The sequence below is a fragment of the Ixodes scapularis genome, unplaced genomic scaffold (assembly GCF_016920785.2).
Source record: "Ixodes scapularis isolate PalLabHiFi unplaced genomic scaffold, ASM1692078v2 PGA_scaffold13__105_contigs__length_92229423, whole genome shotgun sequence".
In the NCBI taxonomy this organism is placed as follows: Eukaryota; Metazoa; Arthropoda; class Arachnida; order Ixodida; family Ixodidae; genus Ixodes; species Ixodes scapularis.
Genome location: NW_024609839.1, coordinates 91,495,327 through 91,515,988, shown reverse-complemented (window position 1 = coordinate 91,515,988; position 20,662 = coordinate 91,495,327). Strand labels below are relative to the sequence as shown.

The 20,662-nt window shown below is 47.3% G+C and overlaps 8 non-coding genes across 8 annotated transcripts; all 8 read right to left on the bottom strand.

Moving 5' to 3' along the window:
- Positions 1 to 42: 42 nt before the first annotated feature.
- On the bottom strand, positions 43 to 133 carry Trnay-gua. The gene is given in 2 exon segments: positions 43 to 78; positions 97 to 133. It is a non-coding gene; the product is annotated as a tRNA-Tyr (tRNA).
- Positions 134 to 244: 111 nt separating this feature from the next.
- Positions 245 to 335, bottom strand: Trnay-gua. The gene is given in 2 exon segments: positions 245 to 280; positions 299 to 335. It is a non-coding gene; the product is annotated as a tRNA-Tyr (tRNA).
- A 110-nt stretch (positions 336 to 445) lies between these two features.
- On the bottom strand, positions 446 to 536 carry Trnay-gua. The gene is given in 2 exon segments: positions 446 to 481; positions 500 to 536. It is a non-coding gene; the product is annotated as a tRNA-Tyr (tRNA).
- Positions 537 to 647: 111 nt separating this feature from the next.
- Positions 648 to 738, bottom strand: Trnay-gua. Its single transcript is given in 2 exon segments — positions 648 to 683; positions 702 to 738. It is a non-coding gene; the product is annotated as a tRNA-Tyr (tRNA).
- A 110-nt stretch (positions 739 to 848) lies between these two features.
- On the bottom strand, positions 849 to 939 carry Trnay-gua. The gene is given in 2 exon segments: positions 849 to 884; positions 903 to 939. It is a non-coding gene; the product is annotated as a tRNA-Tyr (tRNA).
- A 1,379-nt stretch (positions 940 to 2,318) lies between these two features.
- On the bottom strand, positions 2,319 to 2,409 carry Trnay-gua. The gene is given in 2 exon segments: positions 2,319 to 2,354; positions 2,373 to 2,409. It is a non-coding gene; the product is annotated as a tRNA-Tyr (tRNA).
- Positions 2,410 to 2,519: 110 nt separating this feature from the next.
- On the bottom strand, positions 2,520 to 2,610 carry Trnay-gua. The gene is given in 2 exon segments: positions 2,520 to 2,555; positions 2,574 to 2,610. It is a non-coding gene; the product is annotated as a tRNA-Tyr (tRNA).
- Positions 2,611 to 2,720: 110 nt separating this feature from the next.
- Trnay-gua lies at positions 2,721 to 2,811 on the bottom strand. The gene is given in 2 exon segments: positions 2,721 to 2,756; positions 2,775 to 2,811. It is a non-coding gene; the product is annotated as a tRNA-Tyr (tRNA).
- Between the last annotated feature and the right edge of the window lie 17,851 nt (positions 2,812 to 20,662).

Genomic DNA, 20,662 nt, shown 5'->3' with positions numbered 1-20,662 from the left:
AAGACTTTTCGGGGTGAATATCAAACGGTGCAAAAATGACAATCCGTCGAGCCGGATTTGAACCAGCGACCTATGGATATCAACGTTGGAGAACCTCTACAGTCCACCGCTCTACCAACTGAGCTATCGACGGATACGTGGAGATCTCTCTGCGGGAACGGCAGGTGAGTGGCCTTTCTTTACCTTCTATAAAAAAAGCATGAAGACTTTTCCGGGTGAATTTCAACCGGTGCAAAAATGACACTCCGTCGAGCCGGATTTGAACCAGCGACCTATGGATATCAACGTTGGAGAACCTCTACAGTCCACCGCTCTACCAACTGAGCTATCGACGGATACGTGGAGATCTCTCTGCGGGAACGGCAGGTGAGTGGCCTTTCTTTACCTTCTATAAAAAAGCATAAAGACTTTTCCGGGTGAATTTCAAACGGTGCAAAAATGACACTCCGTCGAGCCGGATTTGAACCAGCGACCTATGGATATCAACGTTGGAGAACCTCTACAGTCCACCGCTCTACCAACTGAGCTATCGACGGATACGTGGAGATCTCTCTGCGGGAACGGCAGGTGAGTGGCCTTTCTTTACCTTCTATAAAAAAAGCATGAAGACTTTTCCGGGTGAATTTCAACCGGTGCAAAAATGACACTCCGTCGAGCCGGATTTGAACCAGCGACCTATGGATATCAACGTTGGAGAACCTCTACAGTCCACCGCTCTACCAACTGAGCTATCGACGGATACGTGGAGATCTCTCTGCGGGAACGGCAGGTGAGTGGCCTTTCTTTACCTTCTATAAAAAAGCATAAAGACTTTTCCGGGTGAATTTCAAACGGTGCAAAAATGACACTCCGTCGAGCCGGATTTGAACCAGCGACCTATGGATATCAACGTTGGAGAACCTCTACAGTCCACCGCTCTACCAACTGAGCTATCGACGGTTTTTTTTTTTATTTTTTTATTGCAGGAGGAATGCAAAAACGGCAATGTCACTTTAAAAAAAAATACTCTGCAAGACTTATTGCAGGGTACATTAAAATCCTCGCATTTCGAGGAGCGGTTTACAAATTTCTAGCCACTCGGGTTTCGTTTTACGGTGTGAAAAAAACACTTTCCACTTGCTTAACAAGGCTGAAAAAATAATGATGCACTTCTTTCACACTGGGGTCGGCATGACGGACCGCCATGCGCGACCTCCAAATACTGCACAAACCCAACGACATAATCATATCAAAAGGTATGCCATCATCGTTACTCACATTCAAGAAACGTATAACTGATGGGCTAATGCACAGTTGTTTCTTCAACGTGCGCTGGAGCACATCCCAAAAAAAACCGCATCCCAGCAAAAAATGAAAATGTGCTCGATGGTCTCAGGTTTCTTACATAAAATACAGTCTACCGACCACGGCACATCAATACCCTTTCCTTCAAGCCACACCTCAACGGGCAGTGTATTGGAATGCAGTTTAAAAAAGAACGTTTTAACGGAAGGGGGAACGCACATATTCTTCACTCGCTTGAGCACATCTTGGCCCCCGCTACAGACTACAGTTCTATACAACGGTTCTGGAAACAAACTTATCAATAAATCGCGTGTAAGCGTTTTCTTGCTAACAGCGGACAAATACTCAAACGAAAAACGGGCAGACAAAAATAACACTGCGTCTACCACCTCCTTTTGATATCCCACTAATCTCTTAAGTTCGCCGCCATGGGACGAAACAAGAAAAGATGGCAAATGAGGAGACAATTTGGTTTGTATAAACGTACGTATGAAAGGATGCTCTTGGTCTCGCAGAAAAAAGAATCGGGACACAATCTGTTTGCAAAACAAATGCGAGAGACCGAGACCACCGTGACGAATCCGATGGAAAAGATTGTCTTTCCTCATCGGCTTCCACTTCGAATTCCAAATAAACGTGGCAAAAACACGGTGAAATTTCTGCACATTCAAGCGAGCACAATGAATGGCCTGCATCACGTACCACAATTTTGCAATGAGAAAAATATTACATACTGTCGCTCTGGCAAATATGGACAGCTCACGCTGCTTCCAACGGGAAGCGCGCCTGTCCAGGTCGGCGGCGACTCCCGACCAATAGGGTTTGCTTTGCCTGTAACATTTTAGTGGCACACCGAGGTAAGTGCACGGCACACGGTCCCAACACACCCCTTCAAACACCGAAGGGGTTCTGAGCTATCGACGGATACGTGGAGATCTCTCTGCGGGAACGGCAGGTGAGTGGCCTTTCTTTACCTTCTATAAAAAAGCATAAAGACTTTTCCGGGTGAATTTCAAACGGTGCAAAAATGACACTCCGTCGAGCCGGATTTGAACCAGCGACCTATGGATATCAACGTTGGAGAACCTCTACAGTCCACCGCTCTACCAACTGAGCTATCGACGGATACGTGGAGATCTCTCTGCGGGAACGGCAAGTGAGTGGCCTTTCTTTACCTTCTATAAAAAAGCATAAAGACTTTTCCGGGTGAATTTCAAACGGTGCAAAAATGACACTCCGTCGAGCCGGATTTGAACCAGCGACCTATGGATATCAACGTTGGAGAACCTCTACAGTCCACCGCTCTACCAACTGAGCTATCGACGGATACGTGGAGATCTCTCTGCGGGAACGGCAGGTGAGTGGCCTTCGTTTACCTTCTATAAAAAAGCATAAAGACTTTTCCGGGTGAATATCAAACGGTGCAAAAATGACACTCCGTCGAGCCGGATTTGAACCAGCGACCTATGGATATCAACGTTGGAGAACCTCTACAGCCCACCGCTCTACCAACTGAGCTATCGATGGATACATGGAGATCTCCACATCCCTGACCTTCGTTGCCACATTGCCGCCAGCGGCGCGCGACACTGACCGGAAAACGGAGAGCATTCCCCCAAAACGTGTCGGCGCGCGGCGCGTATCTCGACACGATCTGGAATGCATGCACCGGGCAGCGGCAGCCTTGGAAACGGGAAGAAACTTGAACCGGTCAGCCATATTTGTTTTGTATTTTTACACGAATGAGTTCACGCGGAAGTCGTTACCGACCTAACTTGTTCGCGCGGTCCGTGTCCGAATTTTGTTTTCTCGGTAGCGTTTCCTTTCGCTCCGTTATTTATTCAGTTCCCACGGCGGTTTCGATAGCAAGTATAACACAGTGGTGTTGCTAAGGTATTGCGTTGCCATTTGTTAATTTCTATGTCTTGTGTTTACCCGTCACTCATGCACAGGCTAGCTGGCACCTATGTTCAACTGGCGCACTATCTAGTAGCTGCTTCGCATTCCGAGTCCTTCCTTGTTTGGGCAGGCGCACTGACCATCCATTGGACACGAGGGCTACGTCAGCGTTCGCCGGGAACTCGGCGGAGCTCTTATTGGACGCGAGCGCTGCGTCAGCCTTCCGCGAGGACTGGGATCTTATCACACGCTACCTGCCCAAGAAATGGCGACACCCAGTGTTGCTTGATGGGGCTTTGATAAAGGGTCTTCTGTATGGGACTCAAGGTTGCCCATACCAAACGGTAAAATTGATTGTAAGTTCCATCGACGGATCTGAGCTGGTCGGGGAATCTGCTCGCGATGTCGACTATGTACGTTGAGCGCTCTGGTTGGCCGATCAGTTAATATTATTTGATGAAATTCTAAATAATGTTTACCATATGTCAGGGGTACGAATTTGGCGTAATTGGATATACTTTAATCGATCGGGTTTTTGTATTATATTGTAGGCTTCTTTCCACTCTGGTTAGTATTATGTTTGCTTTCGTTTGTTCTTTCTTTTCTTCTGACATTTTTTTTATAGTGCGTCCCACTCTGCCGAGGTGACGAGAGTGAGCCTTGCCAAGTCAACGCGTATACGTTGACTTGGCAAGACTCACTCTCGTCTCTTCGGCCCATGCCTCCGTCACCTGCACAAATGTAGAGACAAAAAGATACTCAAGTTAATTGTTTTCGAAAAATAATCACTGCTATTGTTTTTAATGTTTTTTTTTTTTTTTGTATTACAGCTAGTACCGTTAATTGTTTCTAGTATTCTTGTGAAGATCGCTCTCACAAATTCGAGGCGTCGCCTTCTTGAAGCCTTAAATCATTTTCTCAGTCACCGTCACGAATGGTGAAGTTTGTCTATACACCTTCATAACTCGCCCTCTTAAGCTCTCGCTTGCGCGTGCTCGAGTCTTTTTATATTGGTACAAGGCGACAAGACCGACTCGCGAAAACCTCCAGCACACAACATAGGAGGCGGACAAAGTGATCCTAACGTTTCAAAGAATATTCCAATGGATTTCGAGGGCGACTGAAACAAATTTTGCTCAACTTGTTTCAGAACGTGCGCTGACGTATGAATGTACAAATATATATATATATATATATATATATATATATATATATATATGACCAAAAATGTAACTCAAGAAGAACAAACAAAAATAGACTTTCATACGCAGAAATACCCTGTGGTCGAGTTGGATTCGAGCTGCACTAAAAGTACACCAGTGCCTATTCCATCGCGGCACTCTCGTAGGGTCCATCCGTGACCGCGGTGTGAGATAATAATCTGCAGGTGAGAGGACAGCGCACTCCTCGCGACGTGCCGATAAAGTTCGCTTTTCACTCTTTCACTTCACGCCGGCAGATGACTCGTCGACCCGTGGGTCGGCGGGCCTCGTCTCCTGCGCTTTTCAATGGGAAACGTGTTTTTTTAAAAAAAGGTCGTACTGTGCATGCGGCGCGTTCCTTATAACCCGGCACTTGTAGTATGTGTGTTGCTTAGGCGTAGATTCGTCGTTTGTCTTAGTTTTCTTGGCTCAACGGCAGCGAGGGCAGTTTTATGAAGACACTATAGCAGAGGCATTTGGCGCGGTATTCAAACGGGCTAAGCGGGTATGTGTCGGCGCTTCCCTGGAATTTCATCCCTTTCTAGGTCTCAGGCTCGTGAGCATCAGACACTAAACACCTAATGTTGGAATTCATATTTTCTTGGCAGAACGTCGCGGGGACAACATCTCTACAGCAAAGCGAAGTATCGTCCTTTCCCAATCATGTCGTTGGTGAAATGCTCGATGCGAACGAACTCTTTAGGGCCAAGCGGACGGTGCTTTCGAGGAGTTGCTTGAGCCCAAGCTTCCAGACGTGTGGGCTCGGGTGGGACCTTGAACAAACTGACCTTTTCTTTGCAACTAGGGTGACCTGAGTCGCCGTTCTGGGCGAAGCATCTCGGGACCATTGCCACCACTTTGAAGCCGCGTCAAACGCGCGGTCAAACGCCGCACACGGCTTCTTCAATCGTCATTCCATGTAGCGTACGGCGACTGGAGTTCCAAATGTCTCCGTCGCAATTCGAAACGAAGGGGGCAGACGCTGAGCAGGCGAAATTTCGGCACCGGGGTGTCATGGCAACGAGATCATTTGTTTCGCTCTCGCACAGTTTCGCCGTTTGGCCGCCGGCGACACAGTCAGCCGCGGTCACGGTGGCCGCGGAATGATGCAGCCTTTCGGATGCCCGTCGAACGAACGCGATCAGATTCCTCGCGCCGCGCATTCAGCCCCGCCGTGTCCTCACCTAAAGAGTGTATCTTACACCGCGTCCGTGACCGACGGAGTGATATGCGCTGCGGAGAATTGGAAGCGAAGAAACGCAGCCTATACTCGTTCCCACCTAAGCTGAGATTGCGGTGGAAGCTCCGTCCTCGTTAGACCAGTCATATGCCCCTATTTCGCCACGACATCACGCCCCTGGCCATACCCCCGCGTGGAGAGCAGGTGATAATCCCATTGTAGTCTCAGCTTAATAGGGAACGGAGTTAGAAGTGGTCATGTGCAAATGTTAAGTCATTCGAAGGTTCTGCGCATGCGCTATTTTCTTTCTAGTTTTATTTTACTCTTCCACTCGTGTGAACGCATTGTTATCCAGCACCTTCCCTGGTCTGTAAGAAACTACTTTCCAAATTCATAATTTCAGTCACCTTTCCTATAAAAGAAGCTCTTTAACGCCCTTCCCAAAGGCGTCACTTTTGACACCCTACAAAATATTGTCCGATACAGCTTTCTTCGGAACTTGCATCTGAAGCACGTGCACTCTGCCAATATAGGTCCCTCAGGAATGGCGAAGAGCAGAATCGGGGCATCTTTAAACGTGCTTGAGACTGCATAAACCTGACAAGCCGCAGAAATTACACTTTTCCAAAAGTTGTTTTGGCCAAACCAGTGGGCGTGTTACTTACGGGACGAGCATTTATGCGAATTAAATGGTAAAACATTACGTACTGGTTTTCTAAAAGATATCCTGATTTCGATATCGTCGTGGAAAATCCAAGTTTTTTTCAGTGCAATTCAGTCATTCGTTAAATTATTACATATTTGGAAGAAATAACTAGTAAGAAAGGAATCCAACTTTGCAGTGGTCGCCGATAGGAGGCTAAAATAATTCAACAAAAAATGAGCTATTGCTCGGATGACCTACACGATGGTGCGTGACTTACGAACAGTTATTAAGAAGCAAAGGAATCGAGGACGTGCGTTTCTTCAGACGAACGGTGTAATTAGCGGAGGAGTAATCGACAGTCGATTTAGCGCAACGAGGAGGAAGTCAGGAAGTCTTTTACTTGAAGCCGAACGAAGACAGAGGCTAAGGCGTACTAACTCACATTTTAGATGACAGAACGACCAAATCAGACTGAGACCTTTGCAAACGTTGATTCGTTCGGTTGGCTTTAAATACATTCTCTCATTCTTTCGTTACTTTGATTTTATGTTGTGTTCATTTCAGACGTGCCGGACAGTCGGGGGAATTGTTCGTAAGTACCTTAATCGTCAGCAGGCAATCCGACGATTGTGTCGTTGTTACACAGAATGTGTAGCGCGGAAGTGTAATAAAAAACTGTTACAAGCTATATTTATTGGGGTTTAAATACACTACCTATGGCGCAATCTAGCGTTCCTCCCGAGCTGAGAAAAACTAAACATCAGCTCCAACGGAGTTTAAAGCACAATGCGCGTTCGGTTTTTCATGTTTTTATCCGTAGGATTAAGATACATATAAAACGTTTGATAAGTGCTCGGGCTTTTCTCTGAATATGTCGAGTCGTCCAGTATCTTCCGCAGATTGTAGATATGCAGCTTTCTTAGCGTAACTTAACAGGAAGTGGGAGCCATCTCTTTTATAGACCCTAGAAATAGGAAGAGACAAAAACAAGCATGACTGACAGTTGAAGCTAGAACGTGAACACCTTCCAGTAGCTCGACGAGAACGAAACGATGTTCTTCCTGATTGCCGATGTTCCACCATTCATGATGGCGACGAGAAAAGAAGGCCTATGCAAGTTTTGGGGCGCGGGTGACCATGCGAGGAAATATCAGGTGAGCTTGTAATAGCTCGGCTGAAGCAGTGTACGAAGACGACCAGAAGCGCGTACTATATTAACTGGTGCGAGTGAAGCTCCTGCATATCGGAGAATCTCCTCTCCAAACCCAGATTCTTCCTCTCCACAAGGGAAAGACCCTTCTCACTTTTTTCCTCTTCCTGCAGAACGAAGGAGACGATGTGCGCTGAGGACATAATAGGGAGTTTTCGTAGATCGTTTTCGCCGTCCCGCAAGGCCCTCCGCAACCCGCTAGGATAGCGGGAACTCCACAGTCAAGGCTATCAGCGCGCAGGCGCAGTAGCAACTTCTTCATTGCGGAACGCTTAGCGGAGGGGGCAGCGCGGTCTACGAAAACTCCCTAATGACATAATTGCCCGCGGTCACGCCTCGAGCATATTCGAAGCATGTTTGCACATAGGACGCCATAAGCTCATACCATCACCGGCGGTTCACTGAACAGGTTAGCTTTACTGCGTTAAATTTCAAAATGCAACTCGTTTCCTGAAAAAAATGTAAAAAAGGAACTAGATTAAAATATATTTTAAAGTCAAGGCTGGGCGCGTTCGCAGACGACCGAGTTAGCGACGCTATTTACTTGTGGCGCCACCTCCCAATAGGCGCAGGGAGCAGACGACGACGCGCTCCGTTGTCTGCTCCTGCGCCCATCGGGAGATGGCGCCACAAGTAAATAGCGTCGCTAACTCGGTCGTCTGCAAATGCGCCCAACCTTGACTTCGGCGAGTTTTTTGCTCATTTAGTTCTTTTTACAGGAAGAGCACTGCGCCTCGAAATTTCACGGGGTAAAATTGATCCTCTCAGTTTAGACTCGGTAAACGTTTCAGCTTTCTATGTGCAGGAGCCGATTTGTTCGGCTTGTTTTACAGCGGAGGGTCCGATTGGGACGCCCTATACATTCGCATGCTTCCAAGATATCTGCGGGTATTTCTGTTTTAAGACCAATGTGACGGATGCAAGGAAGAAACAGACCTTAAACAGTGTCTGCAAACTGTCTATTGTATAATGTATTAGCAATGTGGGCTTCAGATAACAAGGCCATAGGGCTGAGTGTTCTACCCCGCCTAAAGGTGCAAACGCGAGGCAGTGATTAGACGCGAATGCCGCGCCAACGTACGGCGGATCTTCGCCTCCCATCAGTGAGGACACGAGCCTCAGTCGAATGCGGACGCAGCACGGCGTGGAGCTCCCGGCCCACTTGGCGTGCAGTGACGCTAAACAAAAATGGCGTCTGATGCCGACAATGTCTGAGTATTTATAACGTCGCGTGACCGAGTTCGGTCACGTGGTATGTGCCAACCAACTTTTGAGCGAGGGAAAAGAGAAGCATTCGAGGGTGAGGTTCTGCCCAGGAGGAAAGCTGAGTGCAATGGTTCGCGTTACTTTCGGTATAGAAGGACGCGAACGACCGAGCTCTCACGTCGCGAGGCGCGCAGGCTATAGAGAACCAATTCGGGCGTTGCCGAGGAAAGGCGTCAACCAATTCATCCGTCTATACCAGGGGTGGCCAAGCTGCGGCTCACGAGCCGCATGCGGCTCTTCGCGTGTTGAAGTGCGGCTCCCTTCCCTGCCCCCGCCCCCTTCCAAACACACACACACACACACACAAACACAAACACAGGTACACACGCACACACACACACACAAAAATACAAACACAAGCACGCACACACACACACACACACACACTCACTCACTCACTCCCCCGTTTCCGTCCCGGTCACAGGAACACTTCCCCAAAAAGAGAAATGGAACGAGTTTTAAATCGAAAGACAGGTTGCGGTTTTGTAGTCTTGTGCTGCCATATGTACAGTTGGACCGCTTTTGACTCGGACAGATTTACTGTAGTTCGAGTTTCGTTTATTGCTCTAAACAAAAGTTTGCCCCTTCCCCCACGGCTCTTGGAAGTTTCGTGGTATTGTTTGCGGCTCTTAGGCCGGGGCAGCCTGGCCACCCCTGGTCTATAGTAATGCACATTTCCGGGGCTTATCGTCCCGTCGAAAACTGTCGAGCAACTGGGTTGTAAACGTGTGCGCAACTTTCGCTACCACGCATGTTGCACTGCGCAGCTCCTGCGCATGCTCAGAACGCGTTTCACAGTCCAGTCGAGAAAGGTGGCAGCGCGCAGAAAGCGACTATCGAAGAAGTTTATATGCATCCATTCAATAAGCGCCTTCTTCACGCTGCCATGTTTGTCTACGGGATCTTGAACACGTTGTGAGGATGCGTAGAGCTTTCCCGTGCGCATCATCACACGCCGCGGCATTCATTCACAGTCCTGTAACGCAGTAAGCGCTAGAAACGTGTAAACGGAATAAAACTGACATAAGTTTTCTTCGGTTACCGAAGGAAGGCTAACCGCATCTCTATTTTGTCTCATCGTAAATTGGGGAACGGCGAAGGTTACGGTCCCAAAGAAGCCAACGCGTCGGAGATAGGTACGCCTGATCCTATTCCAGCTCACTAGTTGAGCGCGGGACTGTGGAAGCCTCGGGCCGGAGAAACTAGGAAAGCCGCCTTTGTACGAATTTTGAGTAGAGGCGGGCATTCGGCGGTAGACCATAGAGGTGGCAGCCTTAGAACGCGGGGAGCAAAAAAGCGACGTCTGGGACACACGAGACAAGTTCCTCTTCTTCCTTCTCCAACCCCCCGGGTTAAGCTCTTGGCTTTGTCCCTTCGGCAAGGACGGTCACCGGCTTCGCTTCCGTCGCTCTACTCTTTTCGAGAGGGCCGTACCGCTTGCTCTTTGCCATGTTGCGGGGAAATGACGCACGGAGGGGGACCAAAAACGAAAGGTGTCGTTTGTTGGATCACGTCCCAAGCACCCGATTTTTGAAAGAGCGGACGAAACATCTGGAATCTAACGGTGCCAACTCTATGGTCTGAAATCCCCCCCCCCCCCCTTTTCTTTTTTTTAAGCGAAGCAGCAAAGACCTGGGCACTGCGCACATTTCCCTGCCTCTCTTTGCCGAAGTAAGTAGTGGGAGCCCCGCTCGCCCAACTGCGCGTCGTCGGACAAACCGTTGCCAGGAGAAGCAGCACGCGGCGAGGCAGAGCGTTTCGCCGCCGAGAATTTCAAGGAAACATGTAAACGATTGGCCGGGGTGTCCTTGGCAGCGCAGCCATTGGCCGGGATGCCGGGTTTCGCGCTGTCTCGTCCATCTTCTTTTTATGGATGGTCCGCGGGGCCACGCACGCGAACCTGATCACCTTTTCGTTTTGCCCTGACACGCAGAGGCCGCGCACGGCACGCGGTGCACAAGGGGCTCCTTGTTCCTGTTTTCTGGAATTTCTGGCTTGGGCCGCGGAAGGAATCCTCCGGCCTTCCTCCGACATCACTACTGAGAGAAAACGTTCCACGAGCTTCTTCGTGCTCATAAGGACCGGGAAAGCGGGGAAAATGTTCAACTCAAACTATCACATCGCAGAAATTGACGTCACGTGACTCGAGGTAACGCGACGTGATCACGTGACGACGATTCCCCCACTGCATGTAGCGGGCAAATTGACACGCGACTTTACGCCACGTGACGTGGTCACGTGACGCCAATTTTTCCAATACAATTAGCGGGAAGATTGACTTCTCAGGACGATCCTTTTCCCGCTAACTTTCGCGGTGAAATTCAAGTGGAGGTTCTACGCGAGTTTTCGTGGCGGTTTTCCCGTCGAATTCGGTTGATCAAACACATTTTGCGATAAAAATATTGTTCGTGGTTCCTTTGCTGGTGTAGGTCATTGTGGAATTTAATTATCTCTGTCTAGAGATCAGGGTGTTACCGCTCATTCACACTGGAAGCGGATCCGCGTTTGCAAAGCGGTTGCGAACGGGGTTGTATAAAGATCCAATACAATGGCACGCGCACTTGATGTCATCGAATGCGCGTGCAATTGTAATGGATCTTTATACAACCGCGTTCGCAACCGCTTTGCGAACGCGGGTCCGCTTCCAGTGTGAAGGAGCGGGTTAGCGTGTTTTCGCGTAGGGGAGTTTTAGCCTGGGGAAGTAATGAACGTTGTTGCGAAAATCGGTGGCGATGTTAGCGAACAACGTTCCTACCCCCTATCGCCGCCCAATGGACAGCAGCGGACGCTGTGAGTCATCAGAGCCAATCCAGCGCAACAAAGACGTCAGGTAGCACGCGCCCCTTAGAAGGGCCATGGAGGCTGCATTGGCTTCGACGAAACGTTGCGTCGTCTGCGGCGCATCCTAAGATAGTCGTCTTATGCGCTCATGATAAATCGCTTATTCATTAGTTATATAGATCGCTCGTCACTTACTGCTTCCTTAAAATGTCCGTTCAAGGTACCATATTGGGCAGTCCTCGTGATACTTTATAAAGTAAAAATATTTTAACAAGTTTATATAGATCCGATGTAAACATTTCGGTTGAGCTGTGCCTGTTTATCTAAGCAGTATGAAAGGTAAGCCTATGAAATTCAAAGCAATGCGAAAGAAAAAGAAATTTCGACAGAGAAAGAAGCGAGACGAAAGAGCTCTTATTAGAGCCTTGGCTCATGCAAAGTGCTAATCCCAATCTGAACCGATCCAGCGTAACACTGCCCAGCAGCTATGTAGGACATCGGCTACGATGAGCGACACACAAAAACAGAAGAAAATAACACTGACAGAAAGCAGAAGGTAACAAGGGCTCCCATCCATTCACCCGTGAACAAGGAGTCGAGTCTGCTTCGAAACGTCGGGCACGATAAAGACATTGCTTAGAGTCTATAGAGTACCCCTTTCGTACAGTTCATATAGTGTTTCCTAGAATCGGCGGTGTGGCGTTCCTTTTATCCACACTCTTGTTTGCTCTCTGATTTTAGCCATTATTTACAAAGCGTACGGACCAGATAGAAAATAAATATTTCCTTGCTGTAGGTATTTTTCTTTACCTCGTAGCTAATGGCGAATCGTTAGCATTCTTTTTCTTTTTTTGGCGACAAGTAAGGCGTTTTTTGTTTTCTTTTTCATAAATAGATGCGACCTTGGTATATTTCAGGAAATATCTTGTCCCGGACATACGAAGGTAAGGAGCTTTAAACTAGCATTTATCAATGTGGTGCAAAACCATATCATGGAGAAAAAAAAGTATGTGAACGAATATTAGCAGCTACGCTATGAAATTATCTGAAAACCTTCTTTTGTGGTTTTGGTATTGAATTAAGCGAACCCTTCGTTTCCAAACGCGTTGAGGAAGCTTTGAATCATGAAATACCCGAACACGTCGATACAATTCTATAGCGGAAATCGCCATTTGACACGAGCAAATTTGTAATCCTTGAGTCATAGGTGCGTTTTATATACAGGATGTTTTTAGGCTTTACAAACTGTTTTTTAAGCAGTGAAAACTACATTAGTGCGTTCTGTGCAAGTGAGTTCTACAAACTGGGGGACACACTATAGAAGGCTAATTGTTACGGTAATCGTGTAGTTAACTAATATGTATTTACTAAATTTATAATTTGTGAATATAAACGTATATTGTTAAAAATCCGAAACAAGCTGAGCGTCATCGAAGACCACTAAATAACTCAATTTTGCAAAAACTTGCAGGGCTTTGGAAGCCTGATGGCATGCTAACGTTTCCACCCCTGCAACGGCGCAAGGCTGGCGGTGCGATAACGGACCCAGGCGATTTTTCTTGTTTCTTAACATGCGCGTCTTCGCAGCGCCAGTCTAGTGCTTGTTACGCGCGGTGAACAATATGTAGCCTAAAAGTGTGGAATTGTAAAGATTGGGAAAGGTTTCTTTGTGACGTCGAAGATAAAACGAGTGTAACAGTTTGACTGATATCAGGAAGTATAACACTCGTAACTTGCTGGAAACAAGACCAGATCTTGTAACTACAGGTACAAAAATATCCCGTATGAAGTGCAGAACACACTTGCTCTTGGAAACCGTTCAAGAACGCGGTTTTGTACCACGCACTGAATTATTCATGGAAAGTTTCTAGTTAGTGAGCTACAAGTTACTTTCTTACGCGGGGTTTCAATGCGTCCCTGAATCGGCCTGATCATCGAGGCCATCCGAATGGATTAGCGAATTGGTTATCACGGCTTTGCCATTCCAACCCCCTCAAGCCATACAGTGGAGCGAATCGAAATGAGATGACGCTCAACGCGAGTAGCTGAAATGTCCAGCGTGTCCCCGAAAGGCGCAATTAGTCTTTCTTTTTTTCCCGACAAACTAAACTACGCATCGCCGAACTCTTAAAATCCGTTCAAACGTTAGCTTCAGAGCTAACCCTTATGTTACTCAAAATTGTTCCCAAAATAACTTATAATTTTTCCTTAAGATTATGGGTCGTTCTGAAACTGTAACATCTGGACCAGACTGCGAAAGCTACATTTGAGTCAAGACTGCGCATTGGGCAATACATCGTTCGTTTTTACTATAAAAACACACCTTCTTTTTAGGGTGGGGCACCGTGTGCTACCATAATCTTACATTGCTGCTTCACAACTGGAGTGACCTTTTCAAGTAGCATGTCTGCTCTAAACTGTCGACTCCAAGTGCGTTTGCATTTTGAAACAAGTTGTTGGTTGATAACTTATTAATGCGTTAGCAAAAAGAACGCTCGTGTTGAAGAAAGGCCGCCAGTGTCTTTCGTTTCTGAGTGCCGGGGAGAGGAGGAAAGGGAGAGGGTTACGCGTGCAACGCTCTCATTGATCCGAAGCACTGACGTCAGCATGCGTCAAACTTTCCCTCTCTCCGCCGGGGCTGACAAACTGACAGACACCGCCGGGTTTATGTCGAAAGGAGCCCTTTCGTTTTCGGCAAAGTCACGCGCACAGCTGGCGCGGAGCCAGAGAGAAGATGCCGCACACCAACTCCTCGATAGCAAAGCCGTAGTACTGAATGAGATGGCGTCATCAGAGAAGGCCAACGCTGGACACAGATTGGAAACGAGTGCTGCGTCAGAGCTCGGCTTCGAGTCAAGCTTGAGCCGAACGTTGACGCAATCGTCGTGTCCAATTTGTGCCCAGAGTTGGCCTTCTCTGATGACTCAATCGCATTCAGCACTACGGCTTTGTTATCTGGAAGGTGTTGCGTCGCGGCGGCGGTGGAATGCGGGCGTGCTCTGTTGTCGCTCCGCATTCGCCGGTGGTTCTTCGCTCTGGGTTCTCGTAGTAGCGTAGCGGTTTGCGTTGTGATGTGATGTGTGAGTGTGTGGTCAAACCAAGGATGCGGTTCCCTCCACGAGCGATACGGATGAGTGTATCCAAGGGCGTCGACGTACACTGGCAAGCAGAGTACCGGAAATGGGTGAAACAAATTACAGAAATGTCCATTGGTGTATTCTTGGGGAATGCGCTGTCAAGACCATCGGAAAATACCACATACGCCTTCTTTGGGGAAACGCTAACTCTGACACTGTAACGAGGTTAAAATGAGACAGCAAAAAGTAGAGGAAGCGAAAGAGAGAATAAAAACAGAAAAGTGAAAGGGTCAGCGTTGGCGTTTCCCAAACGGGGACGTGGGGGATGTTTCCAATGGTCATGGTAACGCATTCCCTAAAAATCCACCAATGGATCTTTTTGTAATTTTTTTATTCATGCTGGGGTACCAACGGTTTTTAAGGAAACTGTCCACGGAGAGAGAATTCTTGTGTATTTACAGTCATGAGTAGGTCAAGACCTGATTTGCTACTGCGCAAAGGAGGGGGGGAGGGCGCAACAAAAAAGAAAAAGAAAGAGCTAAACAAATTTTTATAAGATAATACATACTTGCGTTATATACATCAAACTTCCATGCCAGTTTGAATAACCGAGTATGAGGAAGAAAATAAATTAGCGCTTTCGAGGACTGTCGAAGGGAACCCGTTGTAATAAAGGGTTAGTAAGCTATCAAAAGTTAACCCAGCGTTTAACATCAATCAAACAAACAACATTGTAAATAAGAGAGAACAAAATTACACAGAGTAAAGGAGTAATTATGCTACATGCAAGATAAAAACAAAAATATTATAAAACAATTGTAAAAAAAAATTGTACGATTACAGTGCTAAGATAACTTGTACTAAGATATTGAGGTGGGCTAGTCGGATATGCATGATGTAAAAATTAAATAGCGCAAAGGTTACACAAAGGACAAAGGACAGAACATGTAGACAGGACAAGCGCTAACTCACAACTGGCGTTTTAATAGAAAAGAAGAGAAGGCCTTTTTCGGCGTATTTCTATGCTGCTTCCTTCTCTTCTTTTCTAATAAAACGCCAGTTGTGAGTTAGCGCTTGTCCTGTCTACATGTTCTGTCCTTCGTCCTTTGTGTAACCTTTGCGCTATTTAATTTTTACATAAGATAACTTCTTTAATCAAATAACTAGTCAACATGGCTTAGCGCTGCCTTAATGCTGGCAGTGATGCATTTTCCTTAACTAAGAAAGCGATAGCCGAAATTTGCCGAGGCTCTTTGCAAGTGGTGACCGTATCCCTGAAGGTAATTCTAATTTACCCCTGGCCTGCGTTCGAGGGTAATTTAGTACAGGGACCTAAGACTGTTGTCGGTGGATTGTGATGCGCTTTATAAGATTACACATATTAGTGTTTTCAATGCAATTATTTACCAAAAACAAGTTTTTTTTTTGTTTTTTGTTTTTTCATATGAAGGGTATTTCTTTTGAGTGCCTGCGGTTTCGATGAGTACTTGCATATAAAAAAAAAAAGTTTAAGTGTCAACTCTCTAAGACATCTGGAGTGTGTGCTTTTCTGCGGAGCACTTGGATAAGAGGGCTGAAAATATGTTTTGGGCTGACATAACACTCTGGGCTGTGACACTAGGCATGGTAAAACTTGATGCTCAATCTCCTAATGCACACTGTTTGTCAAGATCCGTCAAGCTTCCTACGCAGATTGCAGCGATCGGCTCTCCCTTTTGCTTTGCGGGCAAGTGAACGCTCCATGTGTCTTCTATTGTACTGCCAAACCCAAACTGATCACCACGACAGCAAAAAGACAAATGCAAGTACTGGAAAATTTTAAAATGCCGGCGCCTACCAGGGGGAGAAACAAGGCGGAAAATCTTGACGTTGGAGGTCCTGAGAGAAAGAGCAAGAAAGAAATCGACAGTAGAGCAGAAAAAGAAAGCAGATCAAAGGTTAGGCGTTTTGCCGCGACGAGTTGCGGTTGCTCGAGCTCTTGTCAACTTTATTTATTCCTATTCGATGAGCAATTTCGGTGTTTTCGTGCATGATAAGCTAGAAAATACCTAGGTCCGTACCTCACTGACGATTTATGGTATTTGGGCCCATTGGCGCTACCGACTGGGACCACCGATGTGGTCCCAGTTGTCTGGGCGTGTGTATGACCACTGCTGTGGTCCACGTCTCTACGTGCCCTATTGTTCCCAAGCGGGCCAAACGCATGTGGGACCTTTTCCTCTAAATTATTATATTAACTCTGTAACATTATACCTTTTTTGCCGTAAAAAAAAAAAGTATACTTTTTTTCTTTCGTTCCGTTTAAACACGTGCCAAAAAGCCTCGCGACTGCTCTCAGGTTTCGCTAGTTCTCGTCGGCTTTTTATCACTCGCTGTGAATTTAATATTTTTATTTGATCTTGTCCTATCGATATTCAGTGAAGAAAAAAGTGGTAGCGGGAAGGAAAACATTGACACAACTTAGCATCGACGGTTCTACCACCCCGCTGATAAAAGATGAAAAAAACAAATATTTAGAAAGAGCAATACGCAACTTAATACAAACGAAAAAGCGCACAGCGCCACAAATCTTAATTTTACGATTGTAGCCGGTTCATTCCTATTAAGCGGTGATATCGCAAGGTCCTTGAATTCCAGCTCTATTCTAAGCGCCGCCGCCATTGCTTCATCTGAAATCTATTTTGGCTCGCGTGGCTCTGTCGCATAGCAAATGAGCCAATACACGACCGACACTTCGACCACAAGCGAGGGAGGAAGCGAAATGGAAACAGATATTTTTGCCACGTTCTCAATGTGAGCGACAAGCGTAGAAACATATGCTAAAGTAGGATTGGGGGGATCATTCAGTTGGAAGAACTGCCGATTTGTTTTTAATCGCATTTAAAGACGAAATAATAATGTCCTTAGAGACTGCAGCATTTGAACAGTGTAGATATAAAAGACTGGTGAATGATTTGGTTTGTTGGATGATTATTGTCCTGGGTATATGTCACCAAAGATTTTTTTTTTTTTTTAATTTGTAAGAAAGCTTTGCCTAGCGAGAATTTTTTCATGATATTCGGTTAGTTGAATGAGCCGAACAAGACTCGCCAGTTTCATAAAGATATATTTCACTCGACAACAAGCTCTGTGTCGAACAAAACAGGCTATCCCATTATCCCCGAACGGCTTTGAACGAACAAAGACACTGCCAGTGTGTCTACATGCCAATGATTGGTTCTTAAACCTGCACCACGCGCGCCACTCAGCCTCGACTTAAACCGTTAGCAACTGATTTGCATTTAGACCAGGTCGACGACGTCGGTTTCTTCATCGGACGCGCGTAGGGTGCCAAGAGGTCAGACCGGCAAAAGCACCGCTCAATCTACGTGCTACGACGCTCCTGCCCCCAAGGTATATAGCCCGTTTGAAAACAATGGGCGCCTTAGCCGCACACCGCGATCCCCGGGTCAATAAGACTCGGTCGGCCCGGTGGCGTATCGCCTGTTCTGCGGTCACCCCGCAAGTTGATAGTTGACTAGAGACCGCTTCTGCCTACGATGAAACGCAGTGGACGCTGCGAGCCACGGACCATAGAGGCCAAACTGAACCGGTCAGCAATCCGGCCTTACGACACCTGACGCCGTTTTCCGGGCTGCGTGCAGGCGGAAAGCGGGATCACGTGGCTCATCGTCGGGAGTTGATTGGTTCCGCGGACGCGTATGCGGGGCGCAAGTTTGTCTGCTTCTTTTGCAGGGGTTGTGGTGACGTCAGAACGACACCGTGTTCCCATTGGCTCCGATTGAAGGATAGTGGGTAGACCTCAAAGCAAGTTGCCTTCAGGTCCACTCATCATCCTTCATTCAGAGCCAATCAGAGCCCGGCGTCTTTCTGACGTAACCGCGACCCCTGAAAAAAAAAAAGCAGACGGACTCGCGCTCCGCACTGCTTGCGGCCTATACTGCCAGGTCGATCTCGTAATGGAGAATGGTGCGGACGCCCGGACTCGTGAGCGTCAAGGACCTCAGATCGACGGGGGGATAGCCGGCGGAAAAGAAACCGGCTCGCGTTTCGGCGTGCCTCATTACATGGAAGCCGTCGAGTAGAGTTGCGCCGCTTACGACGACAACGGCAACGCGTTCCTCGTTGATTTCTTTGTTGCGGCTGCGCGCGTTGACCCGTGAAAACCGTGAGGGCGCGGGAAGTGAGCGCGTGCTTGTGTCGCGCGCCTCGATCTCGTTTATGAATGCGGTTGGTTACTCAACACTCGTTAGTGTAAAACCAAACAAAAATCGAAGCTATAGTCGAAGCTCGTACGAAGTCTACCAGATCTGATGTTAATGTCCAGTTTCAGCCAGCTCTAAAGGGCAGCCTGGCAACCTGAATTAACCAGTTTTGTTACAAGACAAACTCGATGCATGGTGTCAGAAGTGACTAGTCCCGCAAAAGAGGGCGGTGAACTAAGAAGAAAGCCGAACCATGGACGTGCTCAAGCCTCCCGAGGGCCTGAACTTGACAGGAAACGTAGCGGAGAACTGGCAACGATTCAAACAACGTGTGGAACTGTACCTACGGGCGACGGAGACCACCAAGCGAACCGACGAACAAAGGGCAGCCATTATGCTTCATGTGGCGGGACCCGATGCCATCGAAGTCTACAACACCTTTACCTTCGCACCTGAAGAAAAATAGGACTACCAGACAGTACTGAAGAAGTTTGAAAAGTACTGCATGCCCCGGAAAAATGAAACCTACAAACGGTACGTGTTTCGCCCACGAAAACAAGAAAGTGGTGGGCCGTTTGAGCAGTTCGTGCGAGAGCTACAACTGAAAGTGAAATCGTGCAACTTCTCGACTTTGTGGGACTCCATGGTACGAGACCAAATCGTATGTGGGGTAACAGATAAAAAAACTGCGAGAGCGTTTGTTGTGCGAAGAAGATCTGGCGTTGGAAAAGGCCATACAGCTCGGAAAGGCCTATGAGGTTCGTTAGGCACAAAATGAAACTCTCGACGGTCCCCGACGTGTTGACACAGTAGACAAAGAGAAGAGAGCGGACATGCATGAGCGGAAAGTCCAACCGACGGGAAAAAATTGTCCAAAGTGCGACCGGAAGCACGACCCACAGAAATGTCCGGCATACAACAAAAAGTGCAACAAGTGTCACAGGATGAACCACTTCGCCTTGTGTTGCAAACGAAGTCTTCGGTAGATGAAGTAAAAAAACAGGATGACAGCGACTTCGCCGTTCTTCGAGTCAGCACATGCAAGGCTAAAAGAGGTGACGAGTGGCTGGTCAAGCCCCTCGTAGCCAACAAGGAAGTGGAACTAAAAGTTGACACAGGGTCCCAGGCAAATCTTTTGCCAAGTTCACTGTTCCGGAAGCTACACAGGACGGCGAGCCTGAAACCAAGCATTTCAGTCCTAAAAAGCTACAACGATGGTGTGATTGCACACTAAGGAAAAGCACTGCTGGAAGTGAAACTCAAAGGAAAGAGCGCAAACATTGAGGTCTTCATCGTAAAAAAGGACGCCAGGCCATAATCGGCTTAGCAGCGAGTGAACTCCTGGGGCTGGTCCAGCGAGTGCACACGGTGAAAGAAACTATAATCCAAGAAGTGGAAAAGAAGTTTCCTAAGCAGTTTAAAGGACTGGGATGTATTGGACGGGAGTATAAGATCGTCCTTCAAGAAGGAGCAGAGCCCGTGGTACAGCCGACGAGAACAGTGCCACAAGCTTTGAAAGAACCACTCAAGAAAGAACTCCAGAGAATGGAAGAGGCTGGAGTCATCACCCGTGTCAGTGAACCTACCGATTGGGTAAGCCCAATTGTGATAGTCAAGAAGAAAGAAGGTGCTCTGAGAATCTGCATGGATCCAAGGCAAGTGAATGAATCCATCAAACGGTAGCACTACCAAATGCCACGCCGCGAAGACATCGAAGATGAACTGGCAAACGCCAAATTCTTTTCAAGGCTGGATGCCAATAGTGGGTATCACCAAATACCACTAGATGAGACGGCCTCTCGAGTGTGCACGTTTGGTACGCCATTTGGACGCTACCGATTTCTGAGACTACCATTTGGCGTCTCATCGTCACTGGAAGTCTTCCAACAGATCATGACTGAAGTTTTTGATG